The sequence below is a fragment of the Motacilla alba genome, chromosome 1A, assembly GCF_015832195.1.
Source record: "Motacilla alba alba isolate MOTALB_02 chromosome 1A, Motacilla_alba_V1.0_pri, whole genome shotgun sequence".
NCBI classification, from domain to species: domain Eukaryota; kingdom Metazoa; phylum Chordata; class Aves; order Passeriformes; family Motacillidae; genus Motacilla; species Motacilla alba.
In genome coordinates this window covers 53105634-53121281 of record NC_052031.1, presented here as the reverse complement: position 1 = coordinate 53121281, position 15648 = coordinate 53105634, and the positions used below count along the sequence as shown (strand labels likewise).

Here is a 15648-nt window from a genome sequence, read left to right as displayed (position 1 = left end):
TGGATGCCCATACTTTCACAGGTGGTGACTAGTGTAGATAATTTGGGAAAGAAGGATGGCAGGAACATATATCATCATAATGTTCACAGGACGTGTTGATGAAGTAACCCTCTATTCAGGAACATTGTAGCTTTTATTGAATTTTACACATAATATGGAATGGAAAACTACACTGGTTGTTAAAAAAATAATTTGTGATTGCATTTTGTGAGGAGTTCATACGTCTTGTGTATGTTAGGAGTTTCAAAATGGCTCAAGCTTATCCTTTCAATAAACAGAAGAACACAACAGGGCCTTTAGGTGTGCAGCAGATGGAGTGGAACTAAGTCTTGTCAACGTTGTGACATTGAAGTGCATGTATGAACTCCTGGGAAAGTCTTAGCTCAGAATCTGTGGGGCTGTTAAAGTTTAGCCACCTTCCTGGTAGACAGTGATTGATCTGTGGTATTAGGGATGCATTTTACATGCCTAAGTCCTCCTTTGTTTATATGTCTAAATGCCAATTGAGTTGTAATAGAATTTTTATGTCAAAGTAAATAAATGGATTAAAAGTTGTTTTCAGTGTACCTAAAAGTTGGTGGTTTTTTCACACAGGTTTGTAATTACTTCATTCTCTGATTGCTTTGGTGGTTTATTTGCTCAGAGTTGATGAAAACCTTATCTTTTGTTTTCATCTGTTTTGATCTAGGTTTTAGTTTGAGCACTAGAGTTGAACAAAACAACTCACTTGTTTAATTTCATCTGATCTTGTCTTCTGATACAAGATTTTGAACAGCAGTGGTTCTGCAAGAGTCATAAGTGAGTTTGTGGGTTGTACAGTCAGGCTGAGAAACAGAATCATCTTGTAGATGACTCAGAATTCAGGTGCAAATCAATTAGCTGCTCCTATTGTGCTCATTTTATGGTGCTCCATCAGAGGCCTTTGGTTCCTTACAAATTGCAGTACTACATACCAGGGGTCACAAATAAGCTTATTTTTCAAAAAGCAAGAATTATTCGGATATATAGCTTGTGATTGAGCAAGATCTATTTGGAGGTGGAACAAATGTCAACAAAAATTGAATTATTTCTATTTTAGAATAGGACTGACAATTAGTAAATGGCCATTTACAGTGCTGCACTGGGGAGTCTTACTGCTTCACAAGTGTCTGATATAAGACTCATAGCATAAAGTATTGCTCCTATTTTGCAGATTGAAGAAGCTCGGGGTAGGGAAGTGCTCCCACAGGAAGCCTTGGCAGAGCCAAATAATGAGATTTGATTCATGGCCTGGGCTATGGTTGCTTGATTACATTTTCCTTTTCTTCTTTCCTTGTTTGCTAGTGAATCATGATTGTGGGTGACCCCAATTCATACTGCAAATGGTAACATTTAAATCTCATGGAAGTCTTGATCTAGTGAACCTTTCTTTTCAACCTCATAATATCTTTTTACAGAGTTTGAACTGAAAAATAAGGAACTTCTGTGTAGAGTATCAGGATCTTCTAGTTTTACAGTGTGAGCTTGGTTACAAGTAAAAGCTGGTTTTACAAGTTGGGAGTGGGTTGTTTCTTTAAAAAAGTTTTGTTTGTTTGGGTTCCCCCCCCCCCATGACAGTTCTTCCTGCCTTTGTTTTCCTTCTCAGTTTTTCATGTGGAAACCAGAATTATGGCCATATTGTGCTCTGCCCATATAATGTTTTAAAACTGAATTGCCCAAGTTACCTTAAAATCATTATCATTCACTTAACAACCCCCTTCAAGGATTTGTCTCTTTTTTCCTCAGCTATTGGTGTAGCAACAGTGAACTCTATTTTAACTTCCAGTCTGATGGATTCAGCACTACTGATGAAAATTACTCTGATTTATAATTACCAGGCGAGAAATAGTTTTTTTCACAGCCTGTGAGTACCAGGATGGCATCAGAGTTGATTCAGATTGGATCTAAACAAGAAACAATGCTCACTACCAAGATGGAAGTACACGGGCATGAACTCACACTATGAATGCTTCCTATGAGCAGTACAGGCTACTTCATATTCTTGATGTCAAAATCCTGTGGTTTTCTTTGGTAAAAGGGGGGCTGCCTATTTACTTTATAAATCCTATGAACTTACTGCAAAGAGAAAAAAAAATGGTCAGTGTGGAACATTTCTCAATAACTTAGCTGGAGAGAGTTTTTTCCTCCACAAAATGTTTTTTTATGGAAAACTGTAAGCCTGATTACAATATAACCACAGCATGGAGTTAGTCTGTGGGAATGCTAATTATCAGCACCATTCAAACAAGGTGTTGTTTCATCCTTACAGTTTTTCTGCGACCTGAGGGTAAGTTATTGTTTACTGGGTGTTTGAAAAGCAAAATGAGCATATTGGCTGCACCACAGCTGTGCGGCAAAGGAGGGTTTAAAAGGAATGGGGCCACTCTGAAACTACTGTTAATCAGGAATTGCCCTGAGATAAAGTGACCATCCATTTGCTTTCTCATTTTCTTTTTAAAATTTATAACCATATGGAGAGAACAGTGGACATCAAGACGTTAACTTTCACTGTGCCAAAATTCTGCTTCAGATTGTAGAAAATGGGAAATATTCTGGGGAAAGAGAATTTCCAAGGAAACTTGTGGTTTGGGGACACAGTTTGTATGGAAGAGCACTTTTTGGTGGGCGATGGAAAGAGAGCAGGAATCATCTCTCCTCTGTGCCCTTGCAGCTAAGAATTTTAATCATGACAGGCATGACTCAGATTAGACACCAGACAAAACTCTCCAAAGGCCAAGAGACCATGACAGGGGAGGTTGCCTGGGGGTGTTGTGGAATCCTGTCTGGAGGATGTTTGAGCTGTTAGACAAGCCTCTGTCAGGAGTGACAGTAAAGTAGTAGCCTTGGGGCAGAGGGATGGGCTAGCTGACCTCTCAAGGTCCTTTCCAGCCCACGTGGTTGTGATTGAGAGAAAGGTCCAATTACTTATGATGAGAGTGACAGAGTGAGTTGACAGTAGAGGAAATGCATGATGAATGGTACTTTATCTTGTTCCCTTACTGCTTTCTCTGCTCCCAGACATTTCAGTACAGTGTGATGATACATTTGATTGTAGTGCTTTATTCAACCACCATAGTTCTCTTTGGTTTATATAATTAGAAACAAAAAGTGACCTTCTTTATTTTTTCTGTAAGTTTAGGGGTGATGTTTTACTTTCCATTCTAAACATCTTCCACTGCAACTGATGTATCATTTACTTTGAAACTCTGTTCCTTGAGGCTATTAGTTGGGGGCTACAGAAATGTACAAATTCGTAGCAGCTGATCAATGACACTGAAAACTTTAAAGAGTTTTTCTAATCCAAACATATACCAGTAAAATTAATTTGAAGACTTTCAGTTTATTTCTCTAATGTTATTAATAAACAAGGAAAAGACATCCAAAAAACAGGCTTTGCTCTGTAACTGTCCTTAAAACTTTTTTTGAAACACAGTGTTCTTGAGAAAGAGAAATCTCTTTCTTAAAAGAAATATTTTTCCAGCATTTGCAAGATGTCATAAACTGTTTTATGAAGAGAGAAAAATGGAACATCTGTGCCATTCATATTTATTTTCCCAACATAACTTACCAGAAAATAAAAGAGAAGGAGGAGGTTTTATTTTGCAATTTCTGTGCAGCTGCTTGTATGACTGTCAAGGGCTGCCAAAAAGGAAACTAAAAAGAAACCATCAAATAACTTCTAAGATTTAAACAAAACGGAGAAAAATAATTTAGAAAGGAGATGCCAACATTTGTTTTCTAACTTCTTGTATGATTTATCAGAGGGACTGCACAGGCCAGCTTAACTGCCTGTAGTGCTGTCTGATGGAGTGAGAAGAGCAATTCTGAGGAAGGTCTCAAAAGAGATGACTGGGTGACCTTGGACCTGCAGATTAATTTCTAATGTTCCCACGTGAAAGAATTGTCAGTTTAGTCGTCCCCATGCTCCCCGAGCCCTCACACCTGTGATAACTCTATTACAGGATTGTGGTGAGACAGTGCCCTCCTTGAAGATTCCTCAAGCCTTTTGATGTTAACTGAAAGGATGCATTGAATTATTCAGCAATGAGATCATCAAGGCAGAACTCGTGTTTGGCAGTTATATGTGCTGTCCATGGGAAAGTCCTGCTTTCACAGTGACCTAATTCCAACCTGATGGCTCTTATGTCCACCTTCAAGCTGTCTTGCTGAGACCTCAGAGAAGTGAAGCTCTTACTAATTAGCTCTATGGCAAACCATGGCCTTCAGTCTGGAGCTGGACTCATCCCATCTCATGGAAGAGGAATCTCTGACTTCTCCCTGGGCACAGGCAGGTGAGAAGCTGGCTGATGTGAATCCCACTCGCAAGTCAGAGCTGGCTGGAAAGGAAATGGCCTCCAGCATCAGTGCTTTGTTTGGTGGCTGGACAGTGGGACCATGAACACCCACTGGAATAGCTTTAGTTGACAAAGGACCAAAGTTGGAGCTGTGTGGCTCCAGGCCTGAGTGTCTCTTCAACGTCTGTAACTTTACACTTATTTTCTTTCAAGGTAAGGGCAAAGGCAGCATTTACATGGGGTAGGAAATGGCTATTAGATGTATTTCTGAACATTACTTAAATAATCTTGCCAGCAATTCAGGAGCTGATTTTGCATCCAATAACACAATAATATTCCTGAAGAACAAAATAGGTCATATTTGAGAATGAATCATTATATCCTCTTGTATAAAAATTGAGGAACAAATAACCATGCCTTGAGAAAGACAACAACACCTCCTCAGAGGCACACCAAGAAGGACAGGGAGAGGTGGACAGTGTAGACTCTAGACCTACAAAACCAGAGGTGGTAAGAAATAGGAGCAAAAGAAACTTTCTTAGCCCAAGCTAGCATAAATTTCCAGGAACAGGGAAAGAATGAGGTGACAGGACTGGAAACTGAGAAGCCAAAGTGGGAGTGAGAGACTGTTTCTGCTGTGACTGAAGAAAATAGTTGTGGTGACATCAGTGACTAAAAAAATGCAGTGGGCAGGAGGGGAGAAAGGGAGTTAACAGGAGCTATTTTAAATTACTCAGAAATGGCAGAAATTCGTGGAAATGTGGAGACCAGATGCAGCACTACTGCAAAGAAATTCTCATAAAAATGATTTTTTGGTGCATTAAGGCACCATCCAGTACTCTAGCTGGCAACAACATAATGGATTCAGGTCTCTCCCCAGGTAAGTATCTGCCTGAACTGGCCTGGTTAACTGTATTTTATTAGAAAATACTATGTTTCTGAGGCTGACATCCTGAGGGTGACACTATATATATTGAGTTTCAAACAGCCCTTCTCCAGGGCATAAGGGAGGCATAAAGTGGAAAGTAAAACTGAGACTCAGCATTCTGGTTTGTTGATTTCAGTGAAGAACTTCTGTTAAAAGCGGGGTTTCTGAGAAACTTCAAGGGCCTTGTTTGTTTTTAGGACGGATGGTGGGCTACACAAGCCAGAAGGTGTGGAGTATATGCAAGAAGCACAACTGCTGCCTGCATCAGCTGCTCCAGGTGCAGGGATGCACAAAAAGGAGGCAGCAGTGTCCATGGGTGGCCAAATTTCCTGTAGCTAGAGGCAGAAGAGGGATGGAGAAGAGAGAAGTAACTGTTTTCTGTTCCCATGTTGCACAGACCAATGTAAGAACATTGCAGCAGCATAGGAGAGGTGGCCCTTGCACTCTCAGGCACAGGTCTGGTACTGTGATTATTCCTCTCCAAGCAAAAGCAGACACCCAGCAGTGGAGCTACTGCTGGCTGCTCAGTCTCTCCCTGGACACTGCAATGCCAGGGCTTCAGGCAAAGCCTTGTGGTAGCCCCAGCTGTGCCAGCTAGTTTCTCCTTTGTTTTCATGAGATCTTCACGCAGGTAAAAAAAATCACATCAGATTTTGTCTTCTACAGATCTGCTGGTGCTTTGTCTTTCTGCATGGCACCTGCATGTTTAGACAAAAAGTCTTAAAGAGAATACACAGTTTTTCTTCTATAAAAGCTTAAATAATAGGTCCCAGATGTTTCTGAGTGATTAAGAAATTTTCTGCTGCATTGTAAGGACAGGAATAGTGCAAAGCATTTTACAGTACAGGGCAAAACCAAGGTCCCAGTCTTGTAGCTGCGGTTCCAGCACTCATGTGGCTCTGTGAGCTCACAAGAGTCCCAATGGCTCCAGACCAGGCTCTGGGCAGGGAGTGGATACCTGCCTCAGGACAAAATTTGGCTTCAGTTCTCTGCCTTAAGAAGACTGAAATGAGGGCCAAGATGAAGATGATGTAAGGGAAAGTGAACCCACAAGCTGTGTTGACTGAAGCCCTGGGACTTATAGCAAAGGAAGTGTCTGATAGGAGCAGGAAGATCAGCACTGGGAAGAGTAAATAATCTAATCACAGCAAGGCTGGGATCTGCAAACTACACCCAGCTACCAGAGCAATATTAGCCATTCATTCAATCTTTTTCATCCAAGGGTAATTTCCATTTGTGTTTTCTGAACTCAAACCTCACTAAAGTTGGTGATCAGCAGAGTCCTGAGGAGAATGTGTGTCACAGGCGGGAAGGACTTGGTTCATGATCAAGGCCAACAGCACCAAGGGGGTCTGACCCCACTCCTCAGTCTTACTTATCTTAAAATTCAATTTAATTTTTCCGAGGGCAGCTTGAAAAGAAACCCAGCGTTTTAACACTATTGTCATACAGCCTTTCAGCTGTTTAGTTTACAGAAATTATTGTGTGAGGAAGGGGGAGATTAGGTACTGGCAGTCAGTAAATGTTGTTATCGGTGCTTTTAAGTAGGCTAATTGATCACTTGTTAACAGTGGCCCTGACCATCAAGGTCTGGGAGAGACAAACTTGTTAAAATGCTGGCTGCTGTTTGATATTTTAAATTTTGTTAGATAAAGCCAATTTGCCCATGACAGAGGGTTTAACATGGTATTGTTTTGAGAAGAGCTGCGGGATTATTGGTGACCTCCAGGGGTCAGACCATGGTCATTTTTTCATGTAGTCTGACAGGGACAGACCTCATTAACACACAGTCCAGGCAGCTTCTACCGGGATGTTAAATTCATGATGATGGGGAGGCAAGAGTGCTATCTGCAAAAGGCATGCTATCATTTCCTCAGATTTGTAGTTTCCTTTGCCATCTTCACAATTTTCTTTAGCCTGCCCACATGTGGCAGAATCTTCAGAGGATATTTTAAAGTTGGGTTTGCACTCTTGTGCTGTCTCTTTGTGAAGTTTAAGGAAGACTGAAAGTTTAAGGAAGATTAAAAGTTGCAATAACTGGTGGTTTTGCTCCTCTTCCCTCACCACTTCTAATTATCTGAATTGTCAAGTTTGGGATCCTTCAGTCTGACAGAAGTGATGGTCGGAGGGGAGAGTCTTAGCAACTTGCTAACATTCAACTCTCAAGGCATAATCAAATGTTGGGTTTGCTGTATCTTTTATATGTTATTGTTTGACCCAAAACAGTGGTCATTTAAATTTAAAGCAGCGGCTTGAAGACAAACAGAAAATAAGAGCTGTAAACTGACCTAAATTCCTCTTGACTCCCGAGTCATCCCACCAGCCACCAGGTGCCATGGCTGTTTGCATTAGACTTAAAAAATGAAGATGAGAGCTTGCAGGGCTCTATCTTTGCACCTGCAACAGTGTTTGACCCAGTCTGAAGCCTCTGTTCCCTGGTCAGAGAAAGGAGAGTGCTTAATAATGCTAGTGGCTGCCTTACACTGCTGTGCCTGTGTGACAAAATGTCTGAAAACCACTAAAACCTTGACAGGATTATACTCAGATGAATCTTATGATAGGAGAGACGAAGTAGTTCTCCTGCAGTCAGTACTGTCAGTTGCATAGAGAGTTCGATTTTTATGCTTGAAGAGGGAAGGTGAGAGGCGTGGGGCAGGGATGAATATGCAGAAGTCTGTCCTGTGTTTTCGGGAGCTGGTGAGAAGTGCAAAGTTTGGGATCAGTGGCCCTCCTTCTCAGTTGCTGCTGGCTACACAGGTGTGATACAACAGAAATGTCTCAACCCTGTCAAAGCCTCATGGAGCCTAAATCAAGGAAGAAAGTAATTCACACAGTTGCAGAGAGGGTAAAGGACTCACCTTTGGAGAGGAAGTAGGAGTAGGAAGAGAAGGTAAAGGCAATCAGTTAGGTAAAGGGAGAGAAGGGAGGGTGTGACTGGTGTTAGGGACTGGGATATTGCAAGGAGGAAGGTGGAGGCAATATAGGGACAGGAGATGAGGTGGAGAAAGAACAGATTAAAGAAAAGATCAAGCTTAGGTGGACCTGAAGCAGGAAAGTCAGCATCTGTGAGGCCTTGTTCTGTTGCAAGATTATTCACCTTAGGAAAAGTACCCCTGCAGGTCCCTGCTCTTCACAGCAGGGGACAGCACAAGGAGCCTGGCTACTCCCCTGCTGATGATTCACTTAAAGGTCACAGTGATTCCAACTCCAAATGTAATAGGCCTGAGAGGTTATCTGGACTATCCCTATCATGCTCTGGCTGGAATTCATTGGTATGCCTGTTTTCTCAGATAGTGTTTTAAAAGCTCTGTTAAACGCACACCAAATATCCACTAGAGGAATGCTGTATTTGCTGAGCTGTGCTCTTTTAAGAGTCAGTTATTACCAATCTGCAGCCTGAGTGGAGACCTTGGCAAGCCCTTCTTGGTTGTCATCCCCCCTGCACCGCGGGGGAGGCCTGCTTTGCCCACGGCGCAGAAGCAGGTTTTTTTCCACCTCCCTGGAGCATGAGCAGAAAGGACCAAAGCCTTCAGCAGCTCCGCTTTCTCGGTCAACAATTATTTCAACTGGACCAGCACTCGCTCCTGATTCATGGCTTTCACCAAAGCTGGAGAGACCTTCGCTGTCTCCAACTCCTCCTCCTGTGCCCCCCTTTGGACCCAGAGAAACCCCCACAGCTCCGGCAGCAGCCCCGCCCACCGCCACGCCCGCTCCTCTGCCGCTCCCAGCACCGCCCCCGCCGTTGCCCCTGAGTTGCCAGGCAACGCTCCAGCAGCCGCACAGCCTCCGCGAGCCGCCTCTGCCGCGGCTCCTCTCTGCCGTCCACCGCATTCCAGTGGAGGCGCTGCGCGGAAGCTGTTTGCTTATGCATCCAGCCTGAGAACTCTGAAACTCAGTGATTTTTTGGGGAACAGCATTTTTCTCGGACCGACAATCGCTTGGTCGCAAGGTGCCCTTGCTCCATGGGGTTCCCACTAGAGCTTGGGGCACCTCGCTCCCCCCGCTTGTGTCTACGGGGTGGGAGGTGTGGTTTCCGGAAATGCTGCCGCTGGTCTCATGCTCCGGGGGAATGGAGGTGGCTCCGCAAATCAGAAAGCTGGGCAACAATCACTTTTGTCACGAGGGAGAGAGGCAAAGGAGACAGCGAGGATCACCTGCTTGTCCTGGGCAGGCATGGGTGGTGTCATGAACCCCAAATTCAGGGTGAAATTTAAGATTCCTCGAAAAACCTCTCCTTCACATTTGCCAACATGGGCCAGTGGTCCAGGAGAGAGTGGGGGAAGGAGGGTGAAGTGTTCATTCACTCCTGCAATCTCTCCTCCCGTTCTGGCAGGGGAGGGGCGAGATGCCGGAGGAAGTGCCGGGACACTGACAGCATGGTGGGGGCGGGCTGTGGGAAAAAGGACCCCGCCCTGCGGCCCGGGCGTGCCTTGGCCCACCCACCGGGGCCAGAGCCTCCACCCCGCTCGCCACCCCAGAGTCCTAGGACCCGCTGTTGCTGCTGGCCTTTCTGAAAGTAAAATTAAAAAAAAAAAAAAAAAAAAAAAAAAAGGAAATAGCTGCAGTTTTCACTGCCAGCTCAAAGTACTGGAAAGCCATGAGCCAGCCTCAGCCCAAGCGGTTGAATTAAAGTCTATGGCCAGGGCATTCCAAGAATTTTCTCAGTAGTGTTTGATAATTGCATGATGGCACATTTGATGGATTTCTAATAGTTATTAGTGACTTTCTTTAGCACTCCTCTCTTTCATGATTCGGCAGTTCTCCGTTTCAGGACAAAGAAGGACCTTCAGGAATGTCAAAGACCAATATCTCCAGCCAATGGACCTTCTCCTGAAACTCAGCTGTTTAGTCTTGAAACAATGAGCATTCTTTGCATTGTTGTTTGAATTTCTTATATTGTAAGCCTTGTTTTAGTGATTTAATAGAAGAAGATGTTCTACAGGTAAAGAATCTCCTTGATCATTCTATGTCAGCACTTGATTGAGGTTTTGATTGGCAATGGATAAACCTCTTGAGATGTGTTTGTTCTCTCTTCTGCAAGGGTCCAGAAGAAGCATTGCAAATGCAGCTCCTTTTCTTTTTATTATAGTAAACAGGGGGAGTTTGTGGTAGTCACATGCCCTCTGAACAGAGAGAAGCTGTGAGAGAAGCAGAGAAAAGAATGACCAAAACAATTCTTATCTCATTTGCTGCTCCTGTGTTTGTGCTCATGTGGAAGGTGTTCTGGAGATTGTTTACCCAAGGTGATTGCTTGATTGGATTCTGGTGATGGTTGTTTGGATTCATTGACCAATTGGATCCACGTGTGTGTGTGTCAGGGCTCTTGGACAGAGAGTCACGTGTTTTCTAGTTAGTTAGCAGTTAGCAGTAAGTATTCTTTAGAATTCTTTGTAGTATAGTTATAATGTAATATAATATAGTTTTAATAAAGCGAGTGTTCAGCATTCTGAAGCCTTGGAGTCAGATGCCAATCATTCCCAGACATTGGGGTCACCCTGCATTACTATACAGGCTCCTTTTTCAATAGGGGATTTCCCACCAGAGTTTGCAAGACTGTGTGTAATTGTAGTGCTCTTTCTGAACAAGGACTGGCAACAACAGTTGCTAGCAAGCCTGGAAAACTTTGTCAAGGGTATTTATGTTGCAACCTCTAAGAAGAAAAATGTTACAGCAATGTATGGGGAAAAAAAGTTGCAATTATTCTGTCAAACTTGTGCACACACAACAGACTATGTAATTGAAACTGCAGGGTATTTCAAGATGTAATAACTGTCCTTGTTTCTGGAAGACTGGTTGCAAATTATCTTTTTAGTTCACTGTCAAACACGGATATTAAATGGACCAAAACCAGAGAGACGCAGATGAACTTTGGTGACCAGGAAACACCCCACTCACTAAGGTGCTGTTAAGAAAAGCAGATGGTAACTACAATACTTGCTTTGGTGAATATATGCTCATTACAGTACATTAAGTTGTTTCTGTGTCTCACTGGACCTCATGACAAACACTGGATATTTGAAGTACTTTGGGAAGCTCATAAATCACTGAGTGCTGTATTGTACTTATGAGTCAGCTCTTACCATTGTCCCCCCAGGCCCATCATTATACCTTTGGAAAGACAGGTTCTTCATTCCAAAGTCACGTACTTAATCTTTTGTTTAGCATGTCCAAACACTTCAGCATCACAGTGCTTTTACATTTTGGGAAGGCTTATTTATAGCTCTCCAAACTGGGCAAATCTTTCCCTGTCTGACAGTTAATATTTGTATTTATTTTCTTTAAGGAATCATGCTCACAACCAGCTGAATGATGAACAGCAAAGAACTTCTCTACATGTGGATAAAAGTCAAGCTCAGATCTGCTAGTGCAAGTTTTCTTCTTCGGAAAATCAGCTCAGTCTAACTATACACATTGTGAAAATACCCCAGATATCAGAGTGACTAGCAATAAACCGAAAATGAGGGTAAAGACTGGGGTTCAAGTGAGGAGATTCTGTTCTGCATCCCGGCACAAACTTGCTCTAGGGCAATAAACAAGTCCTTTCACCTCAGCTCAACTGTTCTCAATCCACGTCCCTCTTGCTTGGACTTTCCTGGGCTCTGTCTCCTGTTTAACACAAATGGCCCCTGTACCTCTTGTGGGAATAAAGCTGACACCATTCATCCTTCTAAAAACAGTTTTTAGATAAAGAGAAGGATATGACTGGAGGCACAAGCAGGTGGTTGTGCTGCAAGCTCCTTCCACCTTCTCATTTGGTGACTGCAGACACTCACAGAGTCCTAGAATCACTGAAGTTGGAAAAGGCCTTTAAGATCATTGAATCCAATGACAAATTTAAGATGGCCAAGTCCACTACTAAACCTAAGCATCACATCTACAAATACCTCCAGTGCCTCATCCACTCAAGGTCTCAGTGTGACAGAAGAAAGAACATGTTCTATTCTCATTTGTATGTCCTTAATTTTATGGAGAAGAAATGCTGATTCCTACCCTACCTGAAGGTATCACAAGGGGGGATATTTGCAGCTAGCTTCACACAGGCCTCCTTCAAACTAATCTCTAATCATGGAAGTCCTTGCAGAAAACAGTCTTCTGTTGCACTGAGGACAATTATGCAGCCTTGCTTGGAGAGGAGGGTGGAAGGTTCTGCTGTCCTTGCTACAGTCTGCTACTCAGGGATGACCTTAATAGGGATGTTACAGGGATTAAAACATGAAAGGATAGCTCTAACTGAGACACTGATAGAAGCAGGCAGCAGTCTGAAGGGGTGACAGAGAGGCAGAAGGTTAGTCAACAGAACAGAGATTTAGGAGAATTCCCATTAGGGTTAGGAGGATGTTATAATTTAAAATCAAGTGATGCAGCCATCAGCTGGAACTTGTTCTGGTACAGTGATCAGGACAGCTCTATCAGTAAATCTGTCATGGTTCAGGGTAAGGAACTGCTGAGACAGTGAGGATGTAATGTGATGTCTTGAGCAAAAATACAGACAGGAGAAATCATCTATGTGATGATATCTCTTCTCATACAAAAATCTCTTCTAGTCTTAGAGACTTTGATGGTCAAAGTCATTGGCTTACTAGTGAAAACTTGGTAAAAATACTGGAAAACACTAAATGGATCAAGGGAGAATTAGACTGGATCAAGAATGATGTCCATAAAGAAGAATAAGGACAGGAAGTATTTAAAATTAATTCCAGCAGCACATCTCATGTGATACTGGAGGTAGACTGTGCTTAATTCTTGTGAGAGATTCAGGTGGATCTTTCATGACTGAGTTGTCCAATTTTGTTCCACTTTCTGGTGTTTCTTAAGATATCTTTGAACTCTGAATTTATGGAATCTATGGAATTTATGGTAACATAACTGAGCCTTGCAATTAGTGTGTGGAACACTTCTAACACTCCTTCAGATAGGGCTTCATCCTCAGTTGGTGCAGCTTTGCTGGCTGGGAGGTTGCTCTAGAGGTGGGATGGCTGCAGAAGTGACCTGTGGAATTTCTTAATTTTTACAGTGGAGGTCTGATTACAGCTTTTCAGTACATTCTTAAAACCTTCCATTTGAGCAAAAGGTCTTTGTTTTCAGAATAACTAAATGGAGAAATAGGGACTGAAAACAACAACTTTTGGTTGCCTCTGGTGAAGTGACAAGTGCAGAACTTTAATGAGGGCTTTTGGGGGGTACACATCTCCTTGTTTCAGCTTCAGATGAGTTTATGACAGCAACCGTTCCAGTGCAAAACAATTAGGCAGTTGAGCAAAATTTTCCTTGTGACAAAGTGTCTGAAAAGCACTGAAACCTTTACAGGATTATACTCAAATGAATCTTATGATAGGGATCTCTCAGTAAAGATTATTCTGTCTTCCCAATTTTTGATGTTTTAAGCAGATTTGCACTGCTCTCATCCCTCTGAGCATGGCTGTGTGCCTCCTCCAGCAGAGCAGGTTACACGCAGCAGCCTGTCCTCTAATCCTGCAAGGTTCTCAGAGGCCTGCTGACAGAGAAAATGACTTGTGACTGCTTTTGCTCACAACTACCAGTGCACAGTTGGGCCTACAAAGCTGCAAAAATGAGCATCCTGCCCCTTCTCAGGATGGTGCCTGAACTCGTTGAAGTTTGTGGTGGTCACATGCCCTCTGAACAGAGAGAAGCTGTGAGAGAAGCAGAGAAAAGAATGACCAAAACAATTCTTATCTCATTTGCTGCTCCTGTGTTTGTGCTCATGTGGAAAGTGTTCTGGAGATTGTTTACCCAAGGTGATTGCTTGATTGGATTCTGGTGGAATTGTTTATGTTAATTAGCCTATCAGGTCCAAACTGTGTCAGGACTATTGGCAGACAGTCACGAATTTTCTTTACTTTCAGTATTCTTTAGGATTCTTTGTAGTAAGTATAATATAGTAAAATAAAGTAATTAATTAGTCTTCCGATATAATGAAGTTCTGTGCATCATTTTTCCCAGATGTTGGGAACACCTTGCAAATCCAATAGATGTTTGTGGAGGGCAAATAGACAGAGACCAGTTGAGTTGCTGAAGACTTCTTTTGACTGTCAGCAAGACCAGCATATCCCACTCGACTGATAATCTGGTGTGCTTTGCCTTACTTGTCATTTTCAGTTATCTGTACCAACAACTGATGAGAGCACTCAAAGAGCCTGCTTGGCAAGCTGATAGTGTATCTCAGAGGAAGCACTTATGAGATGTGGTATCCCAGCAGAGATCCTGGGAAAAGCAGTTCCAGTAAAACGTATCCCAGCCTTGACATCAAGCAATAAATATATGGCAGGCAAGGGGTTTGCCCATTAGTTTCCTGAAGTGCCACATAAGATTTCAGGATGAATTCTAGGTTTTGTTCTTATGGGTGATTTAGCCAGTAAATTGCAATTTGAGGGTCTTGCAGAGATGGAAAAGAGAAGTCTGCCACTAACACAAAGCAGTCAGACAGACCTGTGAGTTCCCTGTGCATCTCCTAGGTAAGACTCAAGGGGCCAGTCTATGTCTCATCAAAGCTGGCAGAGCTAACACCTCACTCACTGGGAAGAAACAGTCCTAAATCAGTATCTTTATGTAAAAAATTCCCACGCCACTTCATTTAACATTCAAAAGCTTCTACAATCCTGCTCGAGTGTGAACCGCAAGAGCTGGTTTATGTCTGTCCATTGGTTAGACAAAGGAAACGGGGTACATTTTAGAGATTCCATTGTCCTTCATTCCTGCATTTATTTGCTTTCCTCTGCAAAGCCCTGGAAGTGATGGATAGCTTGTTGACTTCTGAACTTGAAGATAACTTTTTGAGTTGCAGTTAATGTTGGAGGAAAAGCATGCAAAGAGGAGCAGAAAAGATTTCAAAGATTTTGTGCAGTGGAGATTAGGAACAAACCATTAATTAGCTGCAAAGAATTAATAACAGATGCATAGGCTTTTTATTTTACTTTTTTTTTTCAAGTTGAGCTATTGATCTGATATGAATAGCTTTTGCAGAACAATTGCAACCCACATAACCAACTAGGATTTTACAGTCTTTGTACAAAGATATTTTAAAAGATTAGCACAGTTCTGGTAGGATACATTAGTATGCTGGGATAACAAGGCTCTTTGGAAGGTTTTGGAAACTTCTTCCCAAGCGCCCATCAAATTACCTCTAAATTCCTATTATTTAGAGAGCACATTAAGATGCCACTATAGATTGTAACAAAGCCGTGGTCTCTGCCTTGGCGATCTTACAAGTCTGAGACTTTGACCTCGTACCTGCTTAAATCTGTGGGAGTTTTTGCCTTGATTTCAGTGTGGGTTGAGTCAGATCCTCGTACAGCATTTAATGAGAATTAGCAACACTTCCTGTTACGCTCCAGTACACCCAGTTAGCTCACAGCAAACCCATGAGCAGTTCCCAGCAATGGCCCTGAT

The 15648-nt window shown here is 42.6% G+C and overlaps 1 protein-coding gene across 5 annotated transcripts in view; it reads left to right on the top strand.

The window, feature by feature from the left end:
* Positions 1-14478, top strand: part of C1AH12orf75 (chromosome 1A C12orf75 homolog) — a 68286-nt gene extending 53808 nt beyond the window's left edge. Inside the window, exons 10-11 of one of the 5 annotated variants that reach the window (XR_005258975.1) lie at positions 3981-4310; positions 8637-10692. The gene's annotated coding sequence lies outside the window, so the exon portion shown is untranslated. Of the gene's footprint in view, positions 1-3980; positions 10693-11524 lie in introns of those variants that run through there. The other 4 variants (XM_038154137.1, XM_038154136.1, XM_038154139.1 and 1 more) reach the window with 4 other exon arrangements.
* Positions 14479-15648: the final 1170 nt, after the last annotated feature.